Genomic DNA, 17,158 nt, shown 5'->3' with positions numbered 1-17,158 from the left:
CGATTATTATGTGAGCTGCTTTATATATATTACCTTTGATCTTCACAAAAGCTTTATGAGAGAAGTATTATATCATCCATTTTCTGGATTACACAATTGAGCCTCTGAAAAATTATATGACTTTCGCAAGATCACACAAGTAGAATGTAACAGAGCTGGAATCCAAATTAATGTCAGTTTAGACTTAAACTGTTTCTAATTTTATTGTTTTAAATAATTCTTTTATCAACAACTTTTCATAGAATTCCTTATTTCTTTTGCTTTCTAGGATAAATTCCTGAAGATAGACTTATTGGTTCAAAAATATGTATTACTTTATGTCTCTTACAGTATTGGTATATTGTGCTCAAATCACAATTCATTTTAATTCAAGATCTACACAGCTTTTCATCAGTCTTGATTTTACAAACTGTGAGTCAAATATTTAATTCTCCTTCCCTAAAGAGAAACAGCAGAAGGAAGACTGACATGGTTTAGCCAATAAAACCTCTATTAATGACATTTGAATGTCACTGGAAAAATTTTCATACATTCAATCAACAAATATTTTGTATATATACTGTGTGCATGGCACCTATTAATGGCAAATTTCTTAATCCCTGAGAATTCTTGAATTTTAACGTTCCATTTCAGTTAGGTTCCAGTGTTTAAGCATCTTATTTTGTGAAATTTCTATCTTCCTGCCATTTTTAATTTCTTCCATCTGATTAAAGATTTGTTTTTTTTGTTTTTTTTTTTTTGCGGGGGGTGGAATTAGAGAGCAGCAAATAGACTTCTCTACAAAGTAATTCATATCTAATTAGAGGGCATTTCTCAATCTATTCTGTGGAAAACTAGTTCCAAACAAAGCTCTGTGAAGAAAGAATTCATTGTCAAAGTTTTGGAAATTTCCATAATGTATCCTCTCCTAGAGTCAATCCACAATTAGCATCTGAAAGCTTCTAAGAATGCCTTTATAAAAATGTTTTTAATGTTTATTTATTTTTGAGAGAGACAGTGACAGAGTGTGAGCGGGGGAGGGGCAGAGAGAAAGGGAGACAGAATCCGGAACAGGCTTCAGGCTCCGAGCTGCCAGCACAGAGTCCCATGTAGGGCTCGAACTCACAAACCATGAGATCATGACCTGAGCCATAGTTGGACCCTCAACAGACTGAGCCACCCAGGCACCCCTAAAAATGCCTTTCATAAATATTGTTCTATTTTTTAATCCAGAATTTCCCAAGCATATTTGACCATTAAATTCATCTTTAGGGATACCCAATTAATGTTGTCTGACGCAAGTGTTGCCAGTGAATCCTTACAGCAGCTGTAGCTATCGGCCATTGGTTTGAAAAGGCAGCTATCATTATGGATAACCCAGTTCCAATTTGTAGCAGGAATTGCTAGGAAATCTGGAAACATTCATTCTATTATACATTGAACCCCAATTTCTTTGGGTCCTAGTAGCTGTGGGGAAACCCAGGACACATTAATAGAATAAATCAAATTTTACTGATGCACAGATTTTACTACATAGAACAGGACATAGTTGTGAGATATATACATAACACATGTGAATATGTGTGTGTGGGGGGGGTACACACACACACACACACACACACACACACATTAGATTTTGGGGGAGAGGGAAGGGCAGTTTTAAATAGATATTTCGTATGTATTCACAAATAAGCCCACTTCCACTGAGCCGTATAGGATTTGTGGTTATTATGCTTTACAAGGATCCACACTTGTGATCCTACCTATCCTACCACCCAGTAATAGTTCCATAGGATACCAACTCTGATGTACCAGAGCAGCCATGCTGCTCACATTATATATCTAGCAGGTGAAAGGAAATGTCTCTTTTCACTTTGGGAATACTCTGTTAAAGTACTTATTGAGCGGGGCGCCTGGGTGGCGCAGTTGGTTAAGCGTCCAACTTCAGCCAGGTCAGGATCTCGCGGTCTGGGAGTTCAAGCCCCGCATCGGGCTCTGGGCTGATGGCTCAGAGCCTGGAGCCTGTTTCCCATTCTGTGTCTCCCTCTCTCTCTGCCCCTCCCCCGTTCATGCTCTGTCTCTCTCTGTCTCAAAAATACATAAATGTTAAAAAAAATTATTTAAATAAAGTACTTATTGAGCTTAAATATTTTAAGAGGTGTTAGTGAAATAGCTCTTTTTATTGTAATTTAGTGCCTCGAATCACTACTCCCTCTAAGCACTAGCATTTTATAGAATCTATTCATGATAACAGCTTTTTCACTTAGGATGGGTTCTCTTCTAGGAGACTTCTCAGTCTTGCAAAGAATTTTCTGTCAGCCCAATAGTCCTACAAGCACACCTGATTATGTATAAAGTCCTACAGTTGACACAGTTATGATGTTTTCCAGAAGTTGTTAAACTTTTATTCAAATAGTCTTCTGTTGGACCACTTTGTCACTTCTCCCAATTTCCTGGCCATAAACCTAGCCATGGACAAATCTTAGGCTGAAGCTGAGATCACAAGTCAAAAATGTGACAAAATAGGGGTGTTTCCTATCCACAACAGAATTATTCACCTCCATCAAGCTCAGGAATATGTTCTAATGGACTTTCTCCTTGCCCAAGCTCATGAGTACAAACCCCCTTTATTTATTTATTTATTTATTTATTTATTTATTTATTTAATATGATATTTATGGTCAAATTGGTTTCCATACAACACCCAGTGCTCATCCCAACAGGTGCTCTCCTCAATAGCCCTCACCCACCTTCCCCTCCCTCCCAACCCCATCAACCCTGTTTGTTCTCAGTTTTCAAACCCCCTTTAAAACTGACCTCTGCTTTCAGGCTGATCTCTTGGCTCTGTTTGAGTCCCCTTGTATTCATCTGGCCTCACTGGTTTCAGTTTTCTTTTGCCTCGTATCTGAATTCTCCCCTTCATTTTATCAGATTGGAGGAAAAGCCCAATAGATCGCTTTGCCAGAAAGCTTTTTTTGAATTGTTTATTCTGGCTCCACCTACTTCCCAGTAGCCCAGGCTTCCTGTTTACCTCATAGAAGAAAATCAGATGACTGTTACTTACAAATTAATGGCTGTATTTTCAGTTTCCCTCTTCTTCAACAACTCTTTGAGAGTTTTACACTGTTGATCAGCTACTTAGTCCTGAAAACCTCTGTGGCAATAGTGACTCTGTACTTTAGACGTCTTAATTCCACTTTAAATGACCTACTTCTTCAGAGTTTTCTTCTTGTAGATTGCCTCTAGCCTTTTTTCTCCACATTTCTCCCTTGGAAATTACTTTCATCCTTAATAATTCAGCTCTCAATGCCTACAGAAGACATTAAGATTCACATCTTCAATTTTAACCTTTGCTTTATGGTTCTAGGACTTGACAACTTACTACCCATTGACTGTCTCTAGATGGATGTCTGATGCTCCAAAAAACCCTGCCATGTTAAAAAAAAAACAACTCTTCATTCTGATTTCCAAATGATGTCTCCTTAAGTCTTCTTGTTAACACTCTATTCCCAGGTCTTAAACTCTCAGGCATCTTTGAATCCTCCCTTTTGGTTCATCCTCTACATACTGTCAGTTTCTAAGACTCATTGATATTACGTCTATTTTCTTATCTTCCATTTTTGTTGCTGCTAAAACCCAAGTTCAAACTCTCTTATTGCTCAGATTAAGACACTCTCCTATTTGGCCATCCTGCCACCAGACTTTCCCCCAGACAAGCCACCTGACATACTACTGTTGACCAATTTTCCTCAACTGCAGTGCTTATCTGTTGAGTATAAAGTCCAAACTGACTTCTAATATGATATACTATGTACCAACATACTTTTTCAAATTATTTACACATCCTTATACTTAAAGGCTGTAATTCAAATTACTTACTGCTGTGCCTCATATATGTAGCCAAATTTCATCCTTAATAGGTTTACTTATGATGCACCTGCATATTGGAATGTTCTTCTTCCTCCCAGATCATGTTATCATGTTGAAAATTATTTTTCCTTATCATATTTATTATTTACATTAAATAATTCTTATTACATGTCCTTAGTTTCCTATGTTTTCCTCCTCAAACTCTACACTTCAATGCCACTTTCCACAGTGCAACTATTCAGAAACAATTGTTGCTTCAATTCATTTCACATAGTATTTTGTGGAAACTTCCCTTTAGGTACCTATTTCTTCTACCTCTAATTTACACTGTAAGTGTGGTTATATATTTTTCCTTCTAGAAGTTATGGCTTTTGGAGAAAGAGTCATACACCTCGTTTATCTTTGTTTCCCTCACTACACTTAATGAATTATTCACATTGTCCTTATAACTATTATTTTTTTAAATTTTTGAATAAAATGTGTCATATTTCTAAAAACCTTATTTTTTAAAGTTTTTTAAATTTATTTTGAGAGAGAGAGCATGCTCGCAAGCAAAAGAGGGGCAGAGAGAGAAAGGGACAGAAAATCCCAAGCAGGCTCCACACTGTTGGTGCAGAAACTGATGTGGGGCTTGATCCTGTGAACCATGATTTATGACCTCAGCTGAAACTAAGAGTAAGATGCTTAACCGACTGAGCCACCTAGGCGCCCCTAGAAACCTTATTAATTATTAACCTCACTTGCAACTTTTTGCATCACAAAGTTTCTGCTATAGGGATTAGATTAATGTTGCCTCTAAAGATAAAGCTTGGCTTAATGCATTCAATTATCTGAATCTGTTAGATGTGATAAAAGAATGAGCGTTGACCCTGTAAAAGTGTCTTACGAATTAAATTGCTTTCATGAAGGCCAAATAATAAGAGGAACTGAAGAACTGGGTTTAGCAAGGAGGAAGCCAGATGCTTCTAAAGTATTTATATCATAATCAAGTAAATAAAAGATAGAGTGTCAAACATAGGGATTGCTGAAACTCTTGATAACAAGAGTAGTATAACTTCAATTATAAATGCCTAGCAGCTCAGACAGAGAGAAAGTCCAAGAAAAAAAGAGAAAGAGGACAAAAGTCACATTTTGTCTTCTCTTTCAACTAGGGATTTAATACGGTATGTCTGTAGCTACCAGCTTAAGGAGATAGAATTAGAATACAAATTCAAAGGAAATAATAACTAATATATACCTAATGCTTACTAAGTACTAGATATTGTTCTAAGTGCTTTGGATATAGTCCCCATTTAATTTTCACGACTCTGTATATAGGAACCACTACTAGCCTTTTTTTACATTGGAAGAAAACTAAGGTAGAAACAAGTAATGATTCAAGATCACATAAGATCAGATCTGCAAGAGATTGGATTTGATTTTGGGCAGCTGGGCTCTAAAACATACAGTTGAAATCACTATATGATACTCGATTGCTTTACAGATAAAAGTCTCTTCCCCAACATATCAATGGAGATAACATAAATGAAAATAAGCATTATTCATTCTTATCCATTCATTTATTTAAATGAGATCTACATACACTCTATGTATGTAGATATGACCATACATATACTTAATACACTTACATTGTATTATGCACCATTCTGGGTACCTGAGGATACAGTTGGGAACAAGGTAGAAAAAGTTTCTGCCTTGATAAAGACACCATGCTCATCAGGCATATATAGACAATAAGTAAGTGAAATACCAAAGAGGTAGTACAAAGTTAGATAACAGTCCAAAGAAGTAAAGTAAAAGAAGTAGAACACACGCACAGAAATGAAGGAAGTGGTCCTAATTTAAATAGTCTGGTCTGGAAAGCATGCCTGAGAAGGAGTCAGAGAATAGAAGGTGCACACCACATGAAGATATGGATGAGAGATGTGTAGATGTCCCATGATATGGTAGACAAGAAGACAAGACGTTGAATATACTTTTTTTTTGAGATAGAGAGCACACAAGCTGGGGAAAAGGGCAGAGGGAGAAAGAGAGAGAGAATCCCAAGCAAGCAGGCTCCATACTCAGCATGGAGCCCAACACAGGGCTCCATCCCACCACCCTGAGATCATGACCTAAGCCCAAATAAAGAGTTGGAGACTCAACCTACCGAGCCCCCAGGCACCCTGAAGGTCAGTACACTTAAAGCTGAGTAAAGAATATGAGGATGGTAAGGTAGAGAGAAGCTAGATTATATACGTTTTGTTTCTTTGTTTTTAGGCCAAGATAATGAATTTCCATTTTATTCTACATATGGGAAACTGTTGAAAAGTTTTGAACCCAGTAACTGAACTTACCTGATGTGCATTTTAAAAGGATCACTGTGGCTACAATGTGGAAAATAAGCTATAAACATTGGGGAATACATGAACAGAAAAAAGGGACGATTTAGGAAGGCTTTCACAGTCTTTGAGTCTAGAGAAGGTGGAACAATAGTGGTGGAAATGGGGAGAGATTGTTAGATTCTATATGTGTATTAAAAGCAGAGACAAAGGACTGAACTTTTCTCCCTCTCTTCTCTGGAAATCCAGTATTACATAAATTGTTTCTCTTAGTAATGTCCTACAGTTCACAAAGGCTTTCTTTACTTTTTCATTTCTTTGTTTTCCTCCTATGGGATAATTTCAAATCAACTATCTTCAAGTTCACAGATTCTTTCTTCTTTTTCAAGTCTACTGTTTATGCTATTACATTTTTCATTTCATTTGTAGTATTTTTCAGCTCCAGAATTTGTTTAGTTCTTCTTGTTTATAATTTCTATCTCTCTGTTTAACTTCTCATTTTGTTCACGCATGGGTTTCTTGATTTCATTTAATTGTCTTTCTGTGCTTTCTTGTAGCTCACTGAGCTGACTTAAAAACAACTATTTTGAAGTGCTTTTTAGGCAAATTGTAGATCGCCATTTCTTTGGGGTCATTTACTAGAAAAACACTGTGTTCCTTTGGTGGTGTCATATTTCCTTGATTTTTCAATGTTCCTTGAGGTCTTGGATTGCCGTTTACTCATTTGAAGAATCAGTCACTCTCTTCAGTCTTTACTGACTGGATTTTGGAAAGAAATGCCTTCTGTTAGCCCTGATAGCAATTCTAAGGCTTTTTTTCAGGTCTTTTCTCTAGCTATACATGCTCTACACTGTTTTTTCTTGGGAAGGGGTTTATAGGCTTGTGTGCCTTCTTTCAGTCTTGCAAAGACTGGCTCAATGATGATGACCTCCTGTTTGCTGAAGCCTTACATTTATGGGCTTTCTCCAAATCCCAGAGTCAGGACACCTTTCTGTGTGTTCTCACTAGCCATTTGCAAGTCACAGTCAGCACCCTCCGAAGCATGCACAGGGAGCCAGGTGTATGGTGAGGGTGTGTGAGGGAGGCAGACAGAATGTTGGTGGGGTGCCTTTAAGTCAGTTGGGGGGATTCATAGGCAAGACATCCTGGCAACTTGTGGGCAGGCTTTCTGATGGAGTCCAGAAAGCATATAGTAGTGATGAGGAACAGAAGCAGAGAAATATTCACCTTTAGCCCAGAAGGCTGACCTATAGCCTACATAATTTTGATAAGGATCAAATATGTGCAGGTTTCTACATTCTTAAAGGGTCTCATGACTGCTTGTACATCTTAGCTATAGTTAATATTGGTCTGAATGATAAGCACCAGATAAATCTTATGAGGTAGCTTTCTGAGTAGAAATTCAAAGAAAACATTTATGATCTAATACTGCCTGCATGCCCCCCTTTCCCTTGAGCACTAGGCACATAACCATTAGCTTCACACAGCAAAACTGCAATTCTTTCTGCCAGTGGGTCCTGGCCCCATGCTACTTAAATAAACTTACTAAATTACACTGTAAAATGTCTCAAGAATTCTTTAAAATTTTTTTGATGTTTTCTTAATTTTATTTTTGAGACAGAGAGAGCACAAGTGGGAAGGGGTAGAGAGAGACAGAGACACAGAATTCGAAGCAGGTTCCAGGCTCTAGGCTGTCAGCACCGAGCCCAATGTGGGACTGGACCTCACCAGCTGTGAGATCATGACCTGAGCTGAGAGAGCTGTGAGATCATGATCTGAGCCAATGCTGGACCCTTAAACAACTAAGCCACCAAGGCCCCACTCAAGAATTCTTTCTTGACCCTCCTGCTCACTGATTCTGCAACAGTAGAATCTCCTTCCCTTTGATGCTCTCCAAGAGCTCTGACTGCTGTTTTCCCAGCCACTTCCTGTCCCTTCCCCACCGCCCAGTCATGTAGCACATTTCAGTATTCTCCATGGTGCAAGGATGATACAAGTCTCTTTGGCAATGTTCCACACAGCTGGAGAAGCTGAGAAGTCATTCACATGTTCTCATTTTCCCCAGTTGGAAAAATTGTAGGCTAAGAGGATCTCTCTTGGCACTGAGCTGTGCTGCTCCAGGGGAAGGGTAGATGTGGGTAAAATGAAACCGTTCCACTTAACCTTGTCAATGCATCAAATCTCAGAGAGTTTTTACTCCAACAATTGCTTGAACTGCTCTCCTGGACTCCCTTCCTTCCACAAAGATACTGTTATCTGTGGTTGATAGTCAAAATCAGTGTTCTTTGGGAGGAAGATGGCAGAAAACTTATATTCTCCCACCTTGCTGATGTCACTTCTCTATGCGCTCATGAATTTTTATGCTCACAATTTTATTGATTAAAATAAAATTAAGATCTTCAACTCATGGAAAATGATTAGTCAGAGGAAAAAAGGCAATCAACAGAGTGGGAAAAGGTATTTGTAATGTATATATTTGACAAAGGACTCATTCAGAATTCAAAATTAATAAGAAAAAGGAGGGGCATCTGGGTGGCTCAGTTAGTTAAGCATCCGACTTCGGCTCAGGTCATGATCTCATGGTTGGTGAGTTCGAGCCCCGTGTCGGGCTTTGTGCTGACAGCTCAGAGCCTGTAACCTGCTTCAGATTCTGTGTCTCCCTCTGTCTCTGCCCCTCCCTTGCACATGCAGGCACGTGCTCTCTCTCTCTCTCTCAAAAATAAATAAACATTAGAAAAAATTTTTAATTAGAAGAAGGGATATAAAGCAATAGAAAAAATGAGAATTAGACTACTCAAGGAGGTACTTCAAAAAAGATATTCAAATATCTGATGATGATATGAAAAGATGTTCAAAATCATTAATCAGGGAAATGCAAATTAAAATCCATAATAAGCTAACACCACACACCCAACAGCAGGGCTAATAAAAAGCCTGATAAAGAGACTGTTCAATTTCAAGTGTTGCTGAAGATGTGGGGAAACAGAAACTCTTATTTACAACAGTGTGTAAATTAGTATAACCATTTTGAAAACTGACAATATCACATAACACTGAACATATGCATCGTCTCTAACACAGTAATTCCATTTGGGTATATATCAAACAGAATGTATAATCATTTATACTGAAAAGTATGTAAAGAATGTTCACATTAGCAATATTCATAACAGCTCCAAATTGTAAATACTCAAATATCCATCAATAGTGAAATGGATTAATCAATTGTGGTATAATCATGTGCTATATTATGGCACAAGAGCAAGAATAAATGCATTACTGCTGTATATAAAAGACATTTTGAGCATTTTTTCATCACTCATCATCAGGGAAATACAAATCAAAACCACAATGAGATATCACCTTACACCTGTCAGAAAGGCTAAGATTAACAACTCAGGCAACAACAGATGTTGGTGAGGATGTGGAGAAAGAGGATCTCTTTTGCAGTGCTGGTGGGAATGCAAATTAGTGCAGCCACTCTGGAAAACAGTATGGAGGTTCCTCAAAAAACTAAAAATAGAACTATCCTACCACCCAGCAACTACACTACTAGGTATTTATCCAAGGGATACAGGTATGCTGTTGCGAAGAGACATATGCACCTCAATGTTTATAGCAACACTATCAACAATAGCCAAAGTATGGAAAGAGCCCAAATGTCCATCGATGGATGAATGGATAAAGAAAATGTGATACACACACACACACACACACACACACACACACACACACACACACACAATGGAGTATTACTCAGCAATCAAAAAGAATGAAATCTTGCCATTTGCAACTACGCGGATGGAACTAGAGGCTGTTATGCTCAGCGAAATTAGTCAGAGAAAGGCAAAAATCATATGACTTCACTCAAATGAGGACTTTAAGACACAGAACAGATGAATACAAGGAAAGGGAAGCAAAAATAATATAGAAACAGGGAGGGAGACAAAACATAAGAGACTCTTAAATATGGAGAACACAGGGTTGCTATAGGGGTTGTGGGAGGGGGGATGGGCTAAATGGGTAATGAGCATTAAGGAGTCTACTCCTGAAATCACTGTTGCACTATATGCTAACTAATTTGGATGTAAATTTTAAAAAGTTAAAAATTAAAAAAAAATAAATTAAAAAACCCAAGAAACCCAGAAAAGACATTTATGACTCTTATAAACAAAGTTAAATAAAAAAATATAGAAACAAAATAATCCATATATTATGAATTAATACTTCAAAGCAAAGTGAATCTAAGATTTAGTGGCAGATGTCAGAAGGAAAGCAGTGACTAGAAGAGACCACATACAGAAGGATGTGGAGCTGTAAGTGATATTCCATCTCCTGGTCCAAGTGTATATAATCTTTTTTATTGATATATAATTGATATATAACATTGTATAAACTTAAGTGTACTGGGTAATGATTTTATGGTTGCGTTCAACCTGTGCACATAAGAGATTTGTGCAGTTTTTATCATTTAATAAATATTCAATAAAACATTCAGAAAAATGAGGCCTGGGAGTAAGTAAAATGTCCAGTGCAAGTTAGTGAGCAGTATGTTTGCAAATTGCAAAAGACCTGGTGGCTTCTGATGCCCAAGTTCTTATTCAGTGCTCTGCATGCCTTTCTCTCTCATGCATGTCCGTTCTTAGACCATTTCCAATGCCTAGCCTTCCATTCCCTTCCACATTCCCTGTAGTCTAATGCGTGCTTCCACTTTCTGTTCATGCCCACTGACTGCATGATAACCCTAGCATTTTTTTTTCATATTTCTTCTCTTCTTTGTGTTGCTTTCTCTTCCTTCCTTGAAACTTCCCTATTTTCTCAAAGATCTCTTGGTCTCTTTTCATTCCTTTTCTTTTAATATTATTTTGTATTTTTTATTCAAACTACTAAAGCAAATATTCTTGCTGCAATGAAGAGGCAACAGAGACTCTAACCATAGCATCGAAAAAGATTCTCCTTCCCTCTGAATAAATCCTACTATTTCTCAGAGTAATCCATATTAGCAGTATGGTATGCAGTCTTCGACATCATTTTCCATGCTACGATAAAGAGAAAAAAGCATAGAGATGCACACATGCTTCTTTTTTTTGTCTTCCAATATTGGGATCATAACATGCCTTGTCTCAGCCATACCTCTGATCAATACATATGGATTTTGATGAGGGTACTGATAAAAATCCCTCCGGCCCCCAACAAAAAATGTTGTAAAAATATTCATATATATGTGAATACTCATATATATATATATTTTCTTAATATTCATATATATGTGAATACTCATATATATATATTTTTTTTCTTGTGGATAATTCATTATCTAATGGGATGGTTGAATTAAAGTATTAGCATATCTAAATTGTATTAGATATTGTCAGATAACTTATTGAAGACGCCTATAGCAATTCTCTCCTCTACCATTTATGTGAGAGTCCCGCCCATCCCCCACACCGTCACCTAGGACTTATGAACTTTTTTCAAATTTAAAACAAAATTTTGTAACGTTTATTTATTTTTGAGAGAGACGTTTATTTATTTTTGAGAGCACAAGTGGGGCAGGGGCAGAGAGAAGGGAGACACAGAATCTGAAGCAGGTTTTAGGCTCCAAGCTATCAGCACAGAACCCCATGTGGGTCTCAAACTCATGGACCATGAAATCATGACCTGAGCATAAGTCAGATGCTCAACTGACTGAGCCACCCAAGTGCCCAGACTTATGAACCTTTTAAAACATTTTCTAATATGACAGATGAAAAATGGCAACTCACTGTTATAATTTCCCTGATTATTTGTATGGTTGGGCATTTTTATATATGATGTGATGATTCTGGTATTAGTTTCTGTGAGTTACTTTTCTATTGTACTATTCAGTTATTTGCATTAGTTTTTTTTCTGAAAATCTAGTAGGTGTTTCTGCTTAATGTTGTAGACTTTCACTATTGTATGTTGATCTTCAGCTGTTTATTTATGTTTAAAAATGAAATAAAAAGTCTTACTGCCATGTTTTGCTGCCTTATTTCTCCTTAGTTTTATTTCCTTTGATTTGGAAACTCCCACTAATTTAAAGGGGGAAGTGCCTAACTATAAGCCAATCAGCATGTGTCATCTTTAGTCCTTCAGCACTGTTTTTTACACCTTTCTCCACAGTGACAAAAGTATCAGACTCTGGGGTCTCTGCTCAGTTCACCAGGCAAAGTAGGCCTCTCCACTCAGATTCCAGGCTGAGGACCCCTCTGTTTTAATTTTTTTTAATGTTTTTATTTATTTTTGAGACAGAGAGACAAACAGCATGAGCGGGGGAGGGGCAGAGAGAGGAGGAGACACAGAATCTGAAGCAGGCTCCAGGCTCCAAGCTGTCAGCAGAGATGGTGGAACTCACAGACTGTGAGATCATGACCTGAGCTGAAGTCAGAGCTTAACCCACTGAGCCACCCAGGTGCCCTGAGGACCCCTCTGTTTTTCTCCATTAGACACTATTCCTCCACCTCCTTTCTCCAAGGGCTGTTTTGAAATTGCTCACCTGCCAATGGTTTCCCATCCTATTATCTTCTCATGGGTTTTATAATCTATGCTTTTCTAAATGTTAATATCTTCCTGGGAAAATGGCTTCCTGGGAGGGCAATGATTTTAGTACAACTCTTTAATAAGACATTGGACCAGAAGCCCTGTGACGTTTTCGTAATCCCTTTTTTTTTCCCCCTGGCCTCTTAAATTGCACACTTAATTATTTTCTTTCTTTTCATAAAATATAAAATTTTATTCTGATGGGAGTAATAGCTTTCATGTGAAATGTTTCCATTTTTATAATTCTTACATAATTTAGAGCTTCAGTTTTCATTGTCTTTTTGATGGGAGATTTTATTCGGTGGACTCACATGGACTACCATTTTTGTAAAATGGCAAAATATCCGCAATTTCATAGACTTCAACTTAGGTAGGATGCTTCCAAGCTGTTCGATAATTTTTAGAACTGTTTGTTAATTTCTGGTTTATTGGATCCGGTTAGAAAATATGACTTACAAAACGTATGATTTTAGGTGTAACTAAAGCTTTAAAAATTATGTGCCAGTACATAAACATTTACTTTATTTTATTCTTATTATTTTTTGTTTTTTAAATTTTATTTAAATTAAAGTTAGTTAACATATAGTTTAGTATTGGTTTCAGAAATAGAATTTAGTGATTCATCACTTACATACAACACCCAGTGCTCATCAAACCAAGTGCCCTCCTTGATGCCCATCCCCCGCCCGCCTCCCTCCATCAACCTCTTTGTTTTCTATATTCAAGAGCCTTTTACATTTTGCCTCCCTGTTGTGATCTTATCCTATTTTCCTTCCCTTAATTTTTTTTTATAATTGATACACAAATGGATATTCTTTCTTTGGGAGGAATAAGTACCCTGTGTGAGTGTGCATGTGTGTAAGCTATGTCATTCAAATCCTTTATATCAATGTCTTAAAAAGGTGATATACTCTGCAGAGTCCTGTTGAAAATTTTGGCCTGTTGAGTGTTTTAAAAATTCCTTTTGAATATCTCTAAAGCAGGGTGTGGATTCTCCTTTAGATTTCAATCACAGTCTATACAACTCCTTTTAACCTTTGTGTTAAACAAACTAATCCACACAATTATGTTATATACCAAGATCCTGTAGGCATTTGAGTCTTCTTACCTATCTTTTCTCTTGTGATTTCCACTTTTTTTCTGCATCTGTGTAGTCCTGTTAGATGGCTCTTCAATTTTTCTTTCTGACCACGAAAGCAAACATCCTCTTTTTTTGTTCCTGTACTAAATTTTATAATTCAAATACCATGTTTCTCCAGCTCTGAAAAGCCCTTTTTAAGCTCTAATTGCATCTCTTAAGAGCTGCACTTTTTTTTTTTAATTTAGCTTAAAAACAGGAACGGAAATTTATTTTCCAACAGTTCCGGAGGCTGCAAGCCCAAAATCAGGGTTTCAGCATTGTTGAGTCTGGTGAGGTCTCCTTTCCTTATAGATGGTAGCCTTCTCACATGGCGCGTGCACGCGCGCGCACACACACACACACACAGAGTGTGTGTGTGTCAAAGTTCTCTGTAGTGTCTTCTTATGAAGTCATTAATCCCAACTTGAGAGTTAGAGCTTCAATATATGAATTTTTTGCTTAAGCTTTTTCATTTATTTTGCCTCAAAAGGAACCACCTGTTCTTGTTATTCAATTTAACTTCCTTCTCTGTTTTTACAGAGTCTTTCTTAAATGGGTCTTGTTGCCTTCTTTTGAGTTTAGGTTACCTCCACATTCTCATGTACCAGGATGTTGGGGTCCCTCACACATTAGCAAAACTACAATAAATGGGAGACACTACGGCCTTTCCCTATAAGGCAGTATATAAAGTCAGCTGGCATTACTGAAATAGTGCAGTGTCAATGTAACATTTAGAATATTCTGAAATTATCTATTTCCCTATATTTATGACACCATCCATTATGGATTCCCTTTATCTTTAATAGGCACTATTGTAAGATGTTCTTAACAGATATCTCTCGCTTTTCTGTTTTAAAATCCATTCATCAACGTGCTTTTTAAAAAGTTTTTCCTAATTGTCATTTTCCCAGAATTTTTCTTCCCAAACAGAATGATATTCTCATTCTTAAACCTAAACCCTTCAACGGTAACATTTCCGTAACATAGAACATTTCATCTTAGGAATCCATCTCTATCTACATTTAAAGCCTCATCTTCATTTACTACTCTAACACAGAGACACCTCCTGCTCTAGCTATATCAAGATACTCACCCTTCTCCTAAACATACAATGTACTTTCACACTCTCATGTTCCTGCTCATATGTCTGCATTCAGCTACTCATAATGATCTTCCACCATGTTTTACCCATCTTCCAACTTCCTTTTGTTTAAATAATCTCTACACCCAATGTGGGGCTTGAACTCATGACCCCAAGATCAAGGGTTGCAGGCTCTGCCCACTGAGCCAGCCAAGTGTCTCCCCACCTCCCAACTTCTTTCAGATTGATCATCAATATCCTAATTTTCTTAAAGTCTCTGATTTTGCTGAAAATTACCCCTTCTTCTGGCATCTCACAACATTGAAGATACCATATTTTCCTCTAAAGTTATTTTAAAGTGTTTATCTCCTTGGTAAGTCATAAGTTCTAGAAACAGATTCATCTTTTATCACTACCATAACAAGTATTAAATAAATGTCTTGTTAACTGAATCATGAACCACACTATTCTGCTTGTTAGGACTTTTTTTTGATTATGAGGACAGAAAACCAAATTAATTTAATCAAAATAGGGAAATACTGACTAGCATAACCAAATCAAGAAAAAAGAAGCGATCTCATTCATTCTTTCCTCCCTTTAGCCCTCCATGTTTTTTTTTTTTTCTCAACTTGGCTGTCCCTAGAGGCTTAGACTCTTACCTCAATATCACTACAATCACAACCTCATGTCAGGAAGAAAATGAAGCTGTTTTTTCTTGAGTTTAGTTAGAAAAGACAAGAACGCCAAGGAACCTGTTTTAATGTATGTATACAAGCCAGAGACTAAAGGACAGGGGTCATGATTGGTCTTTCCCAATAAAATTATGTGGATATAAAGTGAAACAAACAGTTCCTCCAAATAGACTGTATTTCTAGCATGAGAAATAAGAGACATCCTCAACCATCAACCTACACATAAATGTTATGTGTAAATATCAAATAATTGGTGGTCCAAAAAGTATTAGCCCTTTCTATCAACATTGGTTTTATATGTGCTTGAGTCTGTAGCCTGAGGATTTTCCTCTTTTTAAATAGGAAAGCATTTTATTTACATTTTTTTGCCCCCTGAATATCATGACTAATTCTAGAGGTAGAGAACAAATCAAACTTTCAGTTTTGCTATTATTCCATTGCTATCACACAGATAGATTCCCATCTCTTCTTAAAAGAGCATTGCTAGGGACATTTAAAATAGGTCTCTGTGGAGGTATAACTAGTCCCTTAGTGCAACAGGATTTTAGAAGTCTCAGTTTCTGAGATTTCAATTAAATAACTGAACAAAAAATCAAGATTCCTGATTGAATGCACATACATTATTGATTACACCTGCATCTATTTTTAATCAAATATTCTAAGAGAATCACAGAGCACTTCAAATCTTGATTGACCCATAATTTAATGCTTCTTCATGTAGAATCCAATGTAACCTCAATTTTAAAATGTTGTACAAATTACATATTTGAAATTTGAAGGTGCTCATATTCAGTTAAATGTTATCTATTCTACTGAAGAAGACTGGAACAGAGAATCTGAAAAATTAACTTCCATTATACTTTGGAATTCATGTGCTTATTTTGGAAAGAGAAGTTACCTCCTAAATTTTATTGATTAAGCAAAGATTAAATTTTACCTTGTATCGCCTGAGTGTGCACAGTCTGGGGAATCATGCATTTCACTTGAATTGACTAAGTGTCTAGGAAAAGAATTGCATTTGACTTCACAAAGCAGAAAAACAACTCCAAGGGTTTAACCATGTGTGTGTGTGTTTTCCAAGCAACAAGAAATCTGAATGATAGATATATAAATCAGAGCTGGCTCCAAGGTGCTATCAAAGACCCAGGTTCCTATTCCCACTCCTACCATGTAACATTCATGTTTATGATTCCAAAATACTACATAATCTTCAGGAAGAAGATTGAAGTGATAAAGATCAAGGGGTGATACCTATCTCAAGAAAATAAAACCTCTCAGAAATTCTCAATAGATGGCTGCTTACATATTAATGGCCAGAATTATGTAACATACCCATCACTAGCTTCGAGGGTTGCTTAGATATGTCATTTTTAGGCAGGACCCATACAATCAGAGTTCTCTTAATTAAAAAAAAAAAAGGAGGGGCATAGAATGTGGATACTGACAGAAACCTTTCACTGTCTAACACCACATACTATGGGTTAGTGATTGTGTTAATCACCAGACAAATGGAACTAAAGGAAAAGGCTGCCAA

Source organism: Felis catus, chromosome B2 (assembly GCF_018350175.1).
Source record: "Felis catus isolate Fca126 chromosome B2, F.catus_Fca126_mat1.0, whole genome shotgun sequence".
NCBI lineage: Eukaryota > Metazoa > Chordata > Mammalia > Carnivora > Felidae > Felis > Felis catus.
Note: the sequence above shows the minus strand (reverse complement) of the source record.